At 40.9% G+C, this 15,091-nt stretch overlaps 1 protein-coding gene across 7 annotated transcripts in view; it reads right to left on the bottom strand.

The window, feature by feature from the left end:
- The window catches only part of LOC129698734 (WAS/WASL-interacting protein family member 1-like), a 97,541-nt gene that overhangs the window by 38,487 nt on the left and 43,963 nt on the right, over positions 1-15,091 (bottom strand). For 2 of the 7 annotated variants that reach the window (XM_055637946.1, XM_055637944.1), the window contains exon 2: positions 8,456-8,525. The exons of 3 other annotated variants lie outside the window; for them this stretch is intronic. The gene's annotated coding sequence lies outside the window, so the exon portion shown is untranslated. Of the gene's footprint in view, positions 1-8,455; positions 8,526-11,050; positions 11,169-15,091 lie in introns of all 7 variants that reach the window. 2 more of the 7 variants (XM_055637945.1, XM_055637948.1) reach the window with 2 other exon arrangements.

The following is a 15,091-nucleotide window of genomic DNA, read 5'->3' as shown; positions in this document are numbered from 1 at the left end:
AAGCTGAAAACATCTGAACGAAAGGTTATAGAGTACAAGCAACAAGGAGATACAGGTATTGCTTTTCAACTGATAGTCAAAGCACAAAGTTCTGGCAGTCAACTCAATCTACTGGAGATTATGATGTACTCTCTGACCCCTGTACCCTACTCCATTGGTACATCAGACAACTTATTTGCAAAGACTGACAAATCCAAGGGCTTACATTACCTATTGAAAGATGTAGACAACTTGCAACCTCCTGCCAGTAACAAGACATTGATAGTGGAAGATGGCAATGCTGCATTCTACTATCTTAAAGAGACTCCTGCAAACTTCAAAGTGATTGGCATCAAAATCTTCAATGCATTGTCATCTAATGATGTAGACTTCAGTACCGATATGTAAAAACCAGATTCAGTGAAGTCAAGTGAACTGACACGGCGTGGGTGTGCGGAGAAGAGAATAATCAAAGGGGGAAAGAACAAAAAACCAAGAGATTGGAAGCAGTTCTTGACCGATGATGAGAACAAGAAACAGCTCATTGAACTTCTTCTTGATGTGTGGAGTGAGCGTGACATGGCAAAGAGACAACATGGAAGGAAGATGATCTTCATTAAGGAAGGAGAGGCCACACTTCTTACTTCTCAGAGTGGGAAAGAGACACTGCAGTCTGAGATTCAATCCCTGAAGTCAAACCAAGAAGAACCAGACTCGCGTCATTCTATATGCAACTATGGCAAAGAGCAAATGACCACGTACAAGTCAAAAGCCCAGGCAGCGATAACTTTTTCATATTGCTTCACTATACAAACAGCATTCAAGACACCACAGTGTTCTTTGACAAAGGGAGAGGCAACAGGCAAAGGCTAATAGATGTCACCCATTTTGCAAAGCAGTCCTCCTCAGAATACTGCTCAGCATTACTTGGACTGCATGCGCTCTCAGGCTGTGACTCAACAAGTGCCTTCAAAGGAATCGGCAAAGTCAAGCCAATCAAATTGATGCAACAGCGTAACAAATTTGTGAAACCTCTCGCAGAGCTTGGTGGTTCTCATAGAGTTGAAGATGATATGGTCCTAATTTAGTGGATTTTTAATTTTAGATTCAGATTCAACTTTATTGTCATTGTGCAGTGTACAGTACAGAGACAACGAAATGCAGTTAGCATCTCCCTAGAAGAGCGACATAAATATGAGCAATAAATAAATCTATTTACGTGCATACAGTCATAGTATTTGTTTCCTGGTGGGAGGAGTGTCCGGGAGGTGGGGGGAGGGGGGGGTGATTAGCAATCACCGAGGAACAGTGTTGAGTAGTGTAACAGCCGCAGGGAAGAAGCTGTTCCTGGACCTGCTGGTCCGGCAATGGAGAGACCTGTAGCGCCTCCCGGATGGTAAGAGGGTAAACAGTCTGTGGTTGGGGTGAGAGCAGTCCTTGGCGATGCGGAGCACCCTCCGCAGACCACGCTTGCTTTGGATCTTTATGTATCTTTACTAAGAATCAGACTCAATTGTAAGTACCAAATTCACAGACCCCAAGAAAGAGGGCAAAGTGTGAAAAAACACAATTTTGATATATTGAAATAAGGGTTAAAAAAATGTTTTTTTTCTTGGGAATATCATTTTTCCAACAGAAGAGATACCAATGAACAAAACGACACCTAAGAAGTAGGACCATGGGGGGGGGGCTTGGATCTGCCGACTCACCCAACCAATCCAAGTCACCCTGCAACCTCATAGCATCTCCTCGCAGCTCACACTGCCACCCAGCTTTGTGTCAACTGCAAACTTGGAGATGTTACATTTAATTCCCTCATCTAAATCATTAACATATATTGTAAATAACTCTGGTCCCAGCACTGAACCTTGCGGCATCCCACAAGTCAATGCCTGCCATTCTGAAAAGGACCCGTTCATTCCTACTCTTTGTTTCCTGTCTGCCAACCAGTTCTCTATCCATGTCAATACCCTACCCCCAATACCATGTGCTCTAACATAGCACACTAACCTCTTGTGTGGAATTTTGTCAAAGGCTTTTGAAAGTCCAGATACATCACATCCACTGGCTCACCCTTATTCATTCTACTTGTTACATCTTCAAAAAAAATTCAAGAAGATTAGTCAAGCATCTTAATTGTCTGACTTTAATATCAGATCTGAAGTGAATATCAAATCAGAGACCCACGCCATCCTGGCCACACACTCATCTCCCTGCTACCTTCAGGTAGAAGGTACAGGAGCCTGAAGACTGCAACAACCAGGTTCAGGAATAGCTACTTCCCCACAGCCATCAGGCTATCAAACCTGGTTCGGACAAAACTCTGATTATTGGTGGCCCATTATCTGCTATTTGCACTTTATCGGTTTATTTGGTTATGTGTGTGTATATATTTATATTGTGGTATATGGACACACTGATCTGTTTTGTAGTAAATGCCTACTATGTTCTGTGTGCTAAGCAAAGCAAGAATTTCATTGTCCTATCAGGGACACATGACAATAAACTCACTTGAACTTGAACTTGAGTATCAAATCACTGCATTATAGGAGAGGTGCAATTGCATTGAAATGGATGCAGAGGAGATTCACCACAAAGTTGAAAATGACGCAATGTTTCAGCTATGAAAATAGATTAGATAGACAGGAATCACAGAGGGGAAATTCACCATAATAGGAGCCCACATCAAGAACACAGGATACAGTAGATGATGTTGTCAGAGGTGCAAGTAAACCCCTGCCTCATATGAAAGGATTGTCAGGGTCCCTGGATGAAATAGAGGAACTCTGAGTAGAGTAGAGAATGCAGAGGGCGAACCTGATTGAGGCATAGAAAATTATGAGTGACACAGAGACGTGAGACTGTGATAACGATTCCTCCTGGGAGAGTTGTCTATCACCGGAAGGTATAGATCTAAAGTTAAGGGATGGTGTTTTGGAGGATATAGGACAAATATTTTCTTACCTAGAGGGTGGCTGACAGGGAGGTAGAGGTATGTATTCTCACAACATTTATATAGTATTTAGAGAATCATTTGATATATCATAGCATAACATGTAGGGCATTGGAATAGATACTCGATGAACATGATAAGCCTATTTTGTGTTGTACGACTTTTACATTGAATCAATAAAGATCAATGAATTCTGAATGTGCGCACGTTGTCACAATATCCAGGTGCAGCAGCTTTTAGGAACATGTGCACACTCTTATCTTAGGCACTGCAAACCAGGAGACTGAATGAGACCCAGTGTGGATTCTGTGTTTTGGCCTATATTAGATTTGGATCTACAAAAGATGTTAGCCTGAGTGTGGTATCCACATAATCTAGATAACGACTACCATCTGGAGGGTTTGACATGAAACAAGTGCATCGAGAGGCTGGTCATAGCACACATACTCTACAGCCTTCTAGACAGCCTTAATCCACTACAATCTGTCTAACCTTGCAACAGGTCCATAGAAGATGCCATCTCCCTTGCCCGACAATCATCCCGGAAACATCTGGATAACAAGGACACCTATATCAGATTACCATTTATTGACCTCAGCTCTGCCTTCAAAACTATAATTCCAATCAAACTCATCTCCAAACTTCCAGACATAGGACTCATCTAGATCTTTGACTTCCTCACCCATAGACTACCATCAGTAAGAAAAGGTGACAAAATATCCACCACAATAAATCTCAAAACTTGTGGCCCCACAAGGCTGAGTTCCCTGTCCCTTACTATACTCCGTACTCTTTCAGGACTGTGGGGCCAAATCCTTCTCTAATTCCATTTCCGAGTTTACAGATGACACCATCCTAGTGGATTACATATCAAACAATAATGAGTACAGACAGGAGATGGAGACCTTAGTGCCACTGTGTCAAGATGAGAATTTCTCTCTCAATGTTAGCAAAACGGAAGGAGCTGGTCATCAACTTGAGGTTAGGTGATGTACATGCCCTGTTGTGTATCAACGGGGCTGAAAATGGATGAGAGCTTCAAGTTGCGTGATGTAACTACCACCGACAACTTGTCCTGGTCCAACCACATTAATGCTACGGCCAAGAAAGTGCATCAATGCCTTTACTTCCTCAGGAGACTAAGGATAGTTGGCATGTCTCCAATCACTCTTACCAATATCATCATTAAAAAAACCACCCTATAAGGATGGTATGGCAACTGCTTTGCCCAGGACCCATGAGAATTTGTAGAGTATGGCACTGCATTTACAAACCTGTGGTGCTGCTGCAAGAAAGAATTTTGGAATTATAGAATGAATTTTAAAGCTGCTGTTAAAGTAAAGTTACTTCAAAAGTTCACTGTAATTTAAACTAACTTCATAATTGTGATTGGTTTTGTTGTGGTTCTCACTTTCCAGAAAGCATTAACTTGGTATCTTAGTGCATATCTAAGCACACAAGTGTTATATGTACAAGCAATCATGGCGACAAACCAAAAATACAGTCAAAAATTTAAGCGACAAAAACTACTGGTATATATTCTTGACATACAATAATCCCAGGCTTTACATTAGAGATTTAAGTTCCTGAATTTTTTATTTTATTTTTTATTTTTTAAAACCAAAAACTTCTTTCTTATGAAATCTTCATGCAAAAGACTTCAATTTCCGCTATAATGGTCAACAGGAAAAACAATGCGTCTAAATTACCACAACTGCTCTGCCAGTGTTAGTACCGACTGTCTACTTGCAATATTCTACAACAGGAAGACAGCAAGTTCAACTGACAATAAAAATTCAAAATCACTCTTAATACCTCATACAAATTATTTCCCTACACCCATTAAAAAATGCCAGACCCTGGAATAATATTAAATTTACATGGTAACATCAGCATGCAAAATACTTCTCAGGTGCAACTACCGCCAACTCCTTAACTGTTGAGGGAAAAAAGACACAGTGCTGGAGTAACTCAGTGGGTCAGGCAGCATCTCTGGAGAACATGGGAGGGTGATGTTTTGGGTCAGGATTCTTTTAGTTTAGTTTAAAGATACAGCGCAGAAACAGGCCCTTCGGCCCACCGAGTCCACGCCGACCAGCGATCCTCACACAAACACTATCCGACCCACACTAGGGACAATTTACATTTATAGCAACCCAATTAACCTACGAACCTGTATGTCTTTGGAGTATGGGAGGAAACCGAAGATCTCGGGGAAAACCCATGCAGGTGACAGGGAGAATGTACAAACTCCGTACAGACAGCACCCGTAATCAGGATCGACCCGGGTTTCCACCGCTGCCAGCGCTGTAAGGCAGCAGCTCTACCGCTGCGCCACCGTGCCACCGTTTTCTTCAGACGAGTTCAAAGAAAATTATCAGAAGACATACAAATAGATAAATTGTAGTGGGGGTGGGGGAAGAAAGCTGGAAGAGAGGAGGGGCAGGACAAAGCCTGGCAGTACAAGAACCAATGGACGGCATGATGGCACAGCCATAGACCTGCTGCCTTACAGAGCTCTCAGTGCAAAGAGACCCGGGTAAGATCCCGACTAGTGGTGCTGTCTGTAAGGAGTTTGTATCTCCTCCCCGTGACCATGTGGGTTTCCTCCCACACTTCAAATACATTAAAGGTTTGTAGGTAGATTGTAGGTGGCTTGGTATGAATGTAAATTATCCCTAGTGCGAGTAGGATAGTGTTAGTGTGCGGGGATCGCTGGTCAGTGCCGAAGGTCCTGTTTCGCTAATCTAAACTAAATAGACTCATCTTGTGCATATTCTGTGTTCTTCATTATGATGTTTTTTAATGTCATGTCATTGCAAATGTTACATTGTGCCCAAACAAAGGCATTCTGCTCATCCTGCAATACATATTTCATAATCAATAGGATTTTATACTGCAAAAACACTTCAGTAACCTGATTTTCAGCAGGCCAAGGCCTTTCCTCCTACAATTCCTTCACAATCCACTGTCAGTTTACAATTATTTTTATTCCTTTGGACATCATTTGAGAGAATTAACAAATATCAACAAATTGCCAAGTACACTTTTTCTCCTCATAATCTTACCAGTTCCTAGTGATAATTTCCACTTGGAACACTCACTCACTCAGCACAATAAAGCTGTCCCTTTTCAACCAGCTGCTAGAAATTCTCAATGTTCTTTCCGACAAAATCAGCACTCTTTTCCAAATTGAAGTTGACAATATCATTCCCTTCAGCATTACCCCCCTCTCACACTTAATTGAAGTGGAGTTACAGGGAAAAATTATATTCAACATCTTTTATGTTCATTGCCAATATCCTTCCATAACATGTCTAATCAATTGCTAAGAGTTTCAATGTTCCAACAGTAGTGGCTCAACATCATCTTCACGGGCACACAAAGATGAACAATAAATGCTGGGAGGAACTCAGCAGCATCCGTGGAGAGGATAAACAGATGATGTTTTGGATTAAGGCCTTCCTTTAGACTGATTGTACTTGTGGGGAAAAGAGTGTTGGGGGAGGGGGGAGAAAGCTGGAAAAGTTTGGGTACAAGCCTTACTATTATTACACACTTTGTTCAAGAATAAGTAGTTAAAACTGGTTTAATGTCTGCTTTATGTCCCTTTAACTCAATTTGATTTCTTCTAATTCACTTCTTATTCAAACATATTGGCATGCTTTTGCTGTATTTGGTATATAGGTATATATGGTATATCTTCTATACTGTATAAATACATGTACAGGTACCACATTTAGCACATCATGCAGTAATTACATAGGGTAATGCATATCTAAAGCAGAAAACTACTTAATGGCTCAAGTACAAACCTGTAATGAAAACTTGGTACAAAACTAACCAATTCACCTGCAAAATTGTTGAATGCAGATATGAGCCTGAAAAGCTATAAATTATTTTAAATGGCTTCAACAGCTATGTTTGCTTCTGATCCAGTTAAGTGAATGGCAACATATTTTCTTCTTAAGCAGTCCCTCAGGATTGAGGATAATTTACTTCCGTTCCGCTGCTGTGGGTACTGAGTGTGATCAATGTAGGAACTGGAAACTCTTCCACAGATACAGCACATGATGAAGCAACGGGTAAGGGCAGCCGATCGTCTGAATTGTGAGACATTTGAAAGAATAACAGCCGTGAAATTGGCTGGAGGCTTATCAGAGAAGTCTCCACATACAGAAATGCACTGTAACCTGGTGTTTAAACTTTGCGTATTTGTATAGTTTGGAAATAGATTCCTTTTCCATCTTCTATGCAAATACCACAGCTCCTATTTTACCATAGAAGTAGTTTGCATTATATCCCAATCCTATAGAATTCAGCAGATATTTTTAAATTATTACACTACAGTTTTGCAGACAGTCACCAACATATTATTAAGCACCCCAAAAATGGCTAAAACATTGAAGTAGCACATATACGGGCTGCTGATTGGAGTCTCAGTTTGAGACGTGTTTGGTGTTTGTTCTCTGCTGGGATTTTGGATATTACGCAGAAGGTATCATTAACTTTGGTTACAGGAGACGATTAATCCCCAAAAAGCCATTCATGTCATTCTGCTACTTCAACCAGGTTGATTGTATTAAGCTTAAAAGGCCTGTGAAATCCTTCATTCCTTTCTCTCACAGCAAGGTGTTTAATTTTCTCATGATGTGTATGCTAGAATAAACACTTTAGAAAGCACTTTGTAATCAATGGATAGTTATGCAGCCAACTGAAATACAGATGTGCAGTTTTGTAGGTTAATTGTCTTCAGCAAGTTGTAAAATGGTCCCTAGTGTGTGTAGATTAATATACGGGATGATCGCTGGACGGCGCAGATTAGATGGGCCAAAAAATATTTCCATGCTGTACCTCAATTCTAAATCATGTCCATTTTTAAAAAAGCTCTCAGCTTTGAAAGCAGCCTGATCCCATGAATCTTCCCATTTCTTATAGAAACTTACAAAATTCTTAAGGGGTTGGACAGGCTAGATGCAGGAAGATTGTTCCCGATGTTAGGGAAGTCCAGGACAAGGGGTCACAGCTTAAGGATAAGGGGGAAATCCTTTAAAACCGAGATGAGAAGAACTTTTTTGACACAGAGAGTGGTGAATCTCTGGAACTCTCTGCCACAGAGGGTAGTTGAGGCCAGTTAATTGGCTATATTTAAGAGGGAGTTAGATGTGGCCCTTGTGGCTAAGGGGATCAGGGGGTATGGAGAGAAGGCAGGTACGGGATACTGAGTTGGATGATCAGCCATGATCATATTGAATGGCGGTGCAGGCTCGAAGGGCCGAATGGCCTATTCCTGCACCTAATTTCTATGTTTCTATGAATCACAACAATCTACATTTACTGTGCCTTTATTTAAATGTTAGATTAAGCTCTCACCCATCTGTTCAGGTGAACATGTTCAGACAATCAATTATCTCTCAAACAGGATCATAATAACAACAGAAATCAGCATTAATTTTCATCTTAATTTTTGCATGTAAATTACTTCCCACCTAAGTCCACACAAATAACAGTAAGTACACTTACAGCGGCAGAACATTTTTGAGGTGCATTGCAATTGGCAAACGCTATTGGATAGATGCAAGATTTTGCTTTCCTGTAAAACAGGAAATATTAAAATGCAGGCACCAAACATTTCTGCAACAAAACCCAACAATTATTTGACGAAGTAATTTTTTCAGTCATGCAACTTGCATCACTTCACGTGTGTCAATATGGTAATTCTGTTAAACTGAGGTAGGACTGAATTATAATTGTTTTTGTGCAATACATAACGGACAGCGAGAGCTTGCAAAAAATGCATCCAACTATAGTTAGTCACATAAGTAAAACACATTTCAACCCGCACGCAGAAAGATTTCTATTAAGTTTGATCCATGTGGCATTTAATAACAGCTTTCTTGTAACAGTATACACTAATAAAATTCTTCCCTCAGATAAGTATAACAAAATCAAAACTATATAGAAAGTTTAATCCAAACGCAAGGGAATCTAGATATATGGAGTGTGATTCGAAATGCAATAACATTCATTGGAGTCTCTCTCGCTGACTTGGCAAGTCAGTGTTTCCAATTTGGCCTTCAGCTGCCAATATTCAGGTCTTAGAGTAGTGATCATGTAACACTGAGACTTGAGCATTCTGTCACTGCACTCTATGGATTCTAAAGGCCCATCATTATGCTGACCTACTTTAGAATCTGCACCACCATATATTTGACAGTAAATTCCCAACCTGATAGAGAAGAAATTTGTTATTTTTAACTTTACTTATTTTAACCTTTTAAATTATTTCTTAGTGTTTTAATGTATGATCAATGTAAGCTTCTATTTTTAATCATTTACGTCTATTGTATTTGGTTGTGAATGTATATCATTCATTCTGCGTGACCCAGTGGTACGGTTGCTGCCTTCCAGCGTCAGAGACTTGGGTTTGATCCCAACTATGGGTGCTGTCTGTGCGGGGTTTGTACGTTCTCCTTTTGACCGCGTGGGTTTTCTCCGGGTGCTCTGGTTTCCTCCCACAGTTCAAAGACGTACAGAGTTGTAGGTTAATTGACCGAGTGTGTAGGTTAGTGTACAGGGTGCTTTTATAGCAGCCTAATCTTCAAATTAACTCTTGTCTAAGGCTCAGGACATTCAGAGGCATGGTCTCAGCTGCAGAGGCCTACATCCTGTGAAGTCTTAGCACATTTTGCCACCCAACTTCTGAATATGGAGGATCAGTGTAATCAGTTTTCAGCACCTGGACCAGATGAGTGTGGGAAGAATGGTAACCTTGGGTGGCAGGACAGATTCATTGAGATCTCTGTACAACTGTAAAAATGTACATGAAGTTATTTGGAATCAAGTATTCCTAATACAAGTAAAATTGAAAAGCCTCATGGTGCAGCTCACTGCCCCAGAGTAAAAACAGTTGTTACAAGGTAAATCCAGCTTCAATTATTATTTTCCATGAGTTATAAAACATCTTGCAATGATATAATTTTGATGGCAAAATAATGGGCAGGTTTCAATAATGTAGCTGCAAGAAAATAACGTTTTAGTATTTGTAATTAAAAACAGAACATGCTGCAAATATTCTGCAGGTCTGGTAACATCTGTAAAGAGAGAAACAGTTAACGTTTCAGATCGATGATCTTAGATCCACAGAACGTGTGCAAACCCATCACCTGAAATGTTAATTTCATTTCTCTCGACCTAAATATTGCCAGACCTGTGAAGTATTATTAACATTTCCTGTTTCATATTTCAAATTTACAACACCTGCGATGTTCATATTTTTAATTTTAATTTTATTATTCTTTGCCCGGATTTTGTAAGATAATAACAGCAAAAGAGTCAGCGTATGACATGATTACCCCAGCAAACGAACTGCTTTGGAATTTCTTCACATAACAGCCTGTTTCTGGCCTTTTGAGTTCAGCAAGTGAACAGGAAGTTAGCTATTTTTAATTTCAATACACACTTTATTTAAAAAACACGATTCCTTTCTTCCGCAGTGAACAAGCACTGGCAAAATTTTCAGAACACTCTCTTCCCTTTATTTAACACTAGCTCATCATTAGTTTTAATTCACTAACCCCCCCCCCCCCCCCCCCCCCCCAAATTGTGTGCATGGGGTTTGAATACTGACTTTGTATGCAATGGGAGAAAGCCCTACTCTGTGAGGCTCCTCTTATAACCCTTGCAGTGGCTGCCCCAAGATATGACACAAATCTTTACATATATAGTGGTCCTGGGCCATTAACTGCCAATTTGTGGTACTCGACAATGGTCACACCTTGCTCTAGAATACATGCATTTTGGGAAGAAAAGATGACATCCCTCACTGCATTCATGTTTCCCCAGCAGTAGCTGAGATTTGTTTCCATCTGTTCCTCCAAGAACAGCCAGTGCAGCAAAAACTCTCAGGTTGTGCCGCTGTTCATGTATTTCTGTAGCTCTTCCTGGCAAAGACACATTCTCTAACTGGATATCCAAACTTCACAATACAAACCAACAAAATAATTAGGTGCCAAATCTTCGGAGGTATGAGGGGTATTCTTCTATGCATTGGAGTTAAGTGAGACAACTGGTAGAACTGCTTTCTCACGGCACCCGAGACCTAGGTACGATTCTGACCTTGGATGCTGTCTGTGTGGTGTTTGCACCTTCTCCCTGTGACTGTATGGGTTTCTTCAGAATGCTCCAGTTTCCTCCCACATCCCAAAGACATACAAGTTTGTAGGTTAAATGGCCTCTAAATTGGGATGAGAAAGTAGGATAACATAAAACTGGTGCGGAAGGTGATCGATTGTCAGTATAGACTCAATAGGCCAAAGGATCTGTTTTCATACTTTGTCTCCAAACTAAACCAACATACATTGTTTCTTTACAAATTTAAACATTTTGAACAACTCTAAGGAAAGGGCTTTGTATGGAGATGCCCAGTGTCATAAAAGCCAATCTTCAGCCAATTTGGTTCACTCTACATGACATCAAGCTACCCCTGAGAGCACTGGTTGTGGCAAAGGCTCTGGGACCACACCCATACAGCAGAAGATGCTGCATCTCTAGCCAAACTGTTCCAATACACTTATTGCACCGCTGTCTAACAAAGTTGAAGATTGCCCAGGTATATTGTGTTAAAAATAAAAGGGAAATAACAAATCAATCTACTTTCAAATAACAACAGGGCTGGAAGCAGTCATCGACACTTGTGTGCAGCAGGATGAAGCCACCCATAAAAATGTGGCCATGGGCATGAGGGCTGCAATGAGTACATTATCCTCCCCTTCCTCTGGAGATCTCTCCGTCAGGTTTCGGTAAAGACTCTACAAAATTCCAACTCCAGATGAAACAGAACGCAGTGAATGACAGTCGCAACAGAGGAACAAGTCACCAGCCATCTGTGTTGGGTATATCACTATTGTGAAAATCTTGCACCCACAGTGCATTTTTATTTATAAAACATAATAATTGAAAGGTCTATTATTTCTACATTAAGTACACTGACAATAACTTTGTTTTTTGACATCAGTTCAGCCTCCCTGTGAAATGAGAATCACATGCTTGTCATATTAATTTGTTTGCTCAATTTCATACACCAGTTAAGTTATTGTGAGAGGCTTTCAAGAACCATGAAATTCATAGTTTATATAGAACCAGCAACTGCCCAAATAAGCATGTTTTCACATAACGAGAGCCAAGAATGAAGGAGAGGTCAAAGAGAGGCAGTTGGTGCTGTCTGAAAGAAATGTTCCCCATTTACCTCTCAGCTATGCCCTTTAGTCTTTGACATTTCCATCCTGAGAAAACGTTCTGACTGTCTACCCCATCTATGCCTCTCATAATCTTATATACTTCTGTCAGGTGTCCCCTCAGCCTCTGCTGCTGCAGAGAAAGCAACGCACGTTTGTTCCACCTCTCCTTGGAGCAGATACCCTCTAATCCTGGCAGCATTCCTGCAACATGATCCCTTGGTCTATATTAAGCAGCATCAATTATTCATGAAAAATGTACAGAATTGCTGATCGTGAAAAATGTACAGAATTGCTGCAACAACACAAACCTGTAACAAATGTTTGGTTTAACCATAAATGATCCAATTATAATTTAGTTTGGATCACTTTATTATAGATTGGCATTTTTTGTAACAGACCCAAGACAATGTAGTTAGTTTGAGGCAATTTCCCAAAACCAGATAAAAATGATAATGGAGAGAGAATCCAAAAGAGGAAGATGATGTAGTAAAGAAAAAATGCCTGCAAACTGACATAAACCTACCAACTCCAACTTCCTGGCCCCACACCACTGGCCGTGTTGATGCACACTTCAAAAACTGAAGCTGCATATGCATATGTATTGCAATGTACCCATCTCTGCTTTAGAATGTGAATTAACAAAAGTCTGACTACTAGTGACACAAGGAACTGCAGATGATGGCATGTCAAGTGAAGCACAAAGCGTTGATCATTGGTGTCAATCATAGAAGATGCTGGATATCATCAAGGTACACCCTAACCATCCCATGTAAAGGGATCCTGTGTAGAGATATAGGGAGAATAAAATGTGCATCAGGTTCACAGCAAATTCCAAAAGGTTGGAAGGTCGTATTCATTTTATATGGACTGCAATCTGAAATTTAGCACCCCCCTTGTTTTGGACCATAAATTTAAAAACTAAATTATTAACAGAATTATTCAATATATAAATGCATTAATTTGATTAATTTCTTTGCAGCTTTTGCACTGGTAGAAGAGATGGAGTAAGAGATAACAAAAGGCAACAAATACAATCAGCTACTTTTCATTCTGTGCAGCAACTTTTTCCTTCTTGAACAGTCCGTCATGGTGCAGAGCGACTTGTTTTCACTCTGGATTTATAGAGTCAGTCATGGAGTAATAGAGTCATATAATGTGGAAACAGGACCTTTGACCCACCGAATCCACGCCGACCAGCAATCACCCCAACACTATCCTACACTCTAGGGACAATTTACAATTTACAGTGAGAGGAGAATGCAGTGCCGGAGACCCGGGTTCAATCCTGACTATGGGTGCTGTCGGTACCGAGTTGGTACGTTCTCCCCGTGACCTGCATGGGCTTTCTCCGAGATCTTCGGTTTCTCCCACCGAGTTGGTACGTTCTCCCCGTGACCTGCATGGGCTTTCTCTGAGATCTTCGGTTTCTCCCACACTCCAAAGACGTACAGGTTAGTAGGTTAATTGGCTTGGTAAATGGAAAAATTGTCCCGTGTGTGTGTGTGTGTGTAGAATAGTGTTAATGTGCGGGGATCGCTGGTCGGCGCAGACCCGATGGGCCGAAGGGCCTGTTTCCGCGCTCATAAATACAACACCCATAGTCAGGATCAAACCCGGGTCTCTGGCGCTGTCAGGCTGCATCTTTACCACTGTGCCACTACGACACACCAAGGAAAAGTCTAAGGGAAGCTTTACACACATCCTTGAATTTTAACCTTTATCTGCTCAGTAATCCCTTCCCACAGTGTGTATCATTCAGGAATATGGTGTTGCAAACACATATAACAAGACTTGCACAATGAAAACCAGTTATGTTGCCACAATTACCAGATTTGGCTTTTTGCGACAAATTCCATCAAAGATCCACAAAGTCACCGTTGTCCTATTGTTCCTTTTTCTAGCAGTGTGCTTGGTTGACCTATTGGGCCAAAAAATCTTGTGGAATTATACTTCAAGCCCCTAGACTTCGTGCAACTAAAATACAAATACTGAGGCCTTAAAAGTTCAAAAACAAGGGCCGCTAGCTGCCTAAATAAGAGTACATTTCAACAGCCGCAGCTGGTCGTGTCACCAATTCTGCCACTTCATCAGTTCCCAAATGACTTAATTTCTGCAATAATTTCACAAAGGTCCTGGCGATTGCTCAAGTAATGTTTTAAATAGTATCGGACAATCTTTTCATAGCTTCCTTCTTCTGAGCGACTAAAACTTTCCATTCTGAGCTGCGCTTCTGGGAATCTACCCTGAAGTTAGAAGGAATTTCTTTACCTGGAATTGTTTACCATTCCAGTTATTTATCATTTCCCTGCAACCCTCACATGGTCCACCCTGTTTCCACTAATGCAATCAATCCGACGTGCACAAACAAATAGATGTTGTGTTTTGGTGTCACTTTTGACCATGCTCCTAGTGACTCATCGCCCAAGCGGCCTTTCCCAGGACCAGAACTTGGGAAATTTCTATGCATCTACCAGCTAAATGTGGAAGGAATGTCCAGGGCAAAGAATGACTACATCTCAAGATCTGCTAAGGACCTTAATGCTGATGTCCTCCTTCTACAAGAGACGCACATCGTTGATACCTCATGTGCTTCCAACCTCTGTATCTGTGGCTTCAAGCTTGTTGCTGCTGTAGGACACAAAAAATACGGCATTGCTACTTACTTGTTATGACCGACATGATTTCTGTGTTCTTGAGGAATCTTGCTCCAATGACATTTCATTGCTACTGTGAGGATTGGGGATATCACTGTCTCAAGTGCATATAAACCCCCTAGAGTCACGTGGCCTGCCTCCATGCTACCCACATTTCACCACCCAGAAGTACATGCAGAGGACTCATCCTGGGGCTGCTCAACCAAAGATGAGAATGGGGAATTACTGGCATCACAGACCCCACAGTGAAACCACCGGGTTTTGAC

Source organism: Leucoraja erinacea, chromosome 7 (assembly GCF_028641065.1).
Source record: "Leucoraja erinacea ecotype New England chromosome 7, Leri_hhj_1, whole genome shotgun sequence".
NCBI classification, from domain to species: domain Eukaryota; kingdom Metazoa; phylum Chordata; class Chondrichthyes; order Rajiformes; family Rajidae; genus Leucoraja; species Leucoraja erinaceus.
This window is presented reverse-complemented; position numbering and strand designations above follow the sequence as displayed.